This window comes from Chionomys nivalis, chromosome 5 (genome assembly GCF_950005125.1).
Source record: "Chionomys nivalis chromosome 5, mChiNiv1.1, whole genome shotgun sequence".
In the NCBI taxonomy this organism is placed as follows: domain Eukaryota; kingdom Metazoa; phylum Chordata; class Mammalia; order Rodentia; family Cricetidae; genus Chionomys; species Chionomys nivalis.
The window spans coordinates 2,885,762-2,888,023 of record NC_080090.1 but is presented as its reverse complement, the minus strand read 5'-3'; the positions used below and the strand labels follow the sequence as shown (position 1 = coordinate 2,888,023).

Genomic DNA, 2,262 nt, shown 5'->3' with positions numbered 1-2,262 from the left:
TTGGGCCCTGGGAATTCTCTGCTGCTGCCTTCCCGGGTTGGCCTGACCAGTCTGCCCAAGTTTCCTCCCCCGCTCCCAATTTTTCTTCCTCCTTTCTCTCCCTCACATCCTGCTCCAAGTTCACTGAGGTGGTTCCTCAGGAGTCCTTTCTCCGGACTGGTGACTAAGCACACCAAGTGACATTAGTGAGAGATGCCCTTACCTGTCAGTTCCGGCTAAGAGCAAAGCTGGAGGAAGTCTCAGTCCTAGCGCCAAGTGCTTGGGGCCCACGGGTGCTCAATCAAAAGGCGTGATGGTGCCAATGACTGAGGTGCCGTGACTCCTCAACCTGCACAGAATTCCTGCCATGTTGGGGGCAGGCCAGGAAATTCCCACTTGTTTACTGTTTCTCTGCAGGCTGAACAGCACATCACACATTACAGAGTCCCAACAGCAAACTCTGCAAGGCAAGCGTCCAGGTTCCTTCAGTGTACAAGGACACAAGACGACTGGTGTGGGTCTGGGAACACATGCATCAGGAAGGATTGTCTAGGAAAGCATGGGGAAAACTGTCTGGGCACGCATCGGGGAGGACTGTCTAGGAACACGTCAGGAAGGACTGTCTGGGAACGCGTCAGGAAGGACTGTCTGGGAAGGCATCAGGAAGGACTGTCTTGTGTGTGCTTAGATGGCTTGGATGGGAGGAAATGTCATAATTCTTGTGTGCCCAACAAGAAAAACCCAGACAGTAAAGGGAGGGTGTCTCAGTCACTTCACTCTGCTGCAACAAATATCACAGACTGGAACATGGCTTGGTTGGTAGAGTGCTTGCCTAGCATACATAAGGTTCTGGGTTTGATTCCCGGTACCTCACAATCTAGGCTGCATTGTGTACAACTGTCATGTTAATACATAGGAGGTAGAGGCAGGAAGATCGAAGGTACAAGGTTATTCTTGGCTATACATCAAGTCTGAGGCCTGCCTGGGCTACATAAGACCCTATCTCAAAAGTACACAAAGAAAATAGACTAGGTTAGCTTATAAACAGTATAAATTTCTCTCTGTTTAGAGACTGGAAATTTCAAAATCAAGGAACAGCAAGTCCAGTGAGGAACCTTTGTTGCTGTGTCCCCACAATGAGAGACAGAAGAAACTCACCCTCCGAAGTCCCCTTCCAGGCACCCCAATCACTTCCTAGAGGGTCAAGAGGGTACATGGAGATTGAGCACAGGGTCTCACACATGCTAAGCACCCCCACCTCTGACCTGCACCCCTTAGCTGCTGTAGTTATCAAATATTCTCTAAAATGCATACATTGCAAACTTGCCCTTCCAACATTTCATGGCACCACTGACAAGTGCTGGAACCTTCAGAGACATGGCCACATAGAAGGAAATCAGGCGCTGAGGGGTGTTCTTGGGTGTATTTGAGCCCCCACTTGTCCCTTGCTGTTTCTCAGCTGCCATGAGGTAAGCAGCCTTACATTTCCCACCATTGTGAGAGGTTACATCACAGGTCCAAGTGCAATGTATGCAGGACCATGGGCTGAAACTTCCAAAACCACAGGTTCAAGTAAGCCTTTCCTGGTGGTCCTGGACATTCTTATGGTAATGGAAAAGCTGGCCAACTCATCAGCTCAAAGCCTGGCTCTTATCACTCATACATTGACAGGTTTCAATAGACAAAATTTTCATGAGCAGATCCTTGTGTCCCAGAGCGCAAAGCCAAGGAAGCACAGAACACTCGACTTCCTTATGCTGCTAGATCTATAGCTGCTCTGATTTTCTTACACCTAGGGGAGAGTGCAGGGGAGCATGCCATGGTATGTGTGGAAGTCAGAGGACAACTCTCAGGAGTACATTCTCTTCTATTCAATGGGACCCAGGGATGGAACTCAGGTTGTTGAGCTTGGCTGCAAAGCCACCACACCAGCCCTATGGCTGCTTTAGAAGCATTCTTGCTCCATGTATGTCACCAGTATGCTGTAAGACTGTTGGCTTGCTTCATATATGTCTCTGTCACCCAATAAGCTTTTTTTTTTTAGATGGGATCTCACTATATAGCCCTGGCTGGCCTGGACCTCTGTATGTAGACCACACCTGCCTCAAATTTACAGTGATGCCTCCCGAGTCCTAGGATTAAAGATATATGCCACTATACCCGCCTTTTAGTTAGCTCTTTAATGGATGGATATGGAGCCCTAAATTAACATGGCCCCAAAGCCAGAGGGCACAGGTCCATGCAGATATTTAGTACCTGAACTGTGCTTCCTTCCAGCATTTT

The 2,262-nt window shown here is 48.6% G+C and overlaps 1 protein-coding gene across 1 annotated transcript in view; it reads right to left on the bottom strand.

Moving 5' to 3' along the window:
- Taf1a (TATA-box binding protein associated factor, RNA polymerase I subunit A) overlaps positions 1-2,262 on the bottom strand; it is a 118,607-nt gene that overhangs the window by 84,435 nt on the left and 31,910 nt on the right. The window lies entirely within an intron of this gene.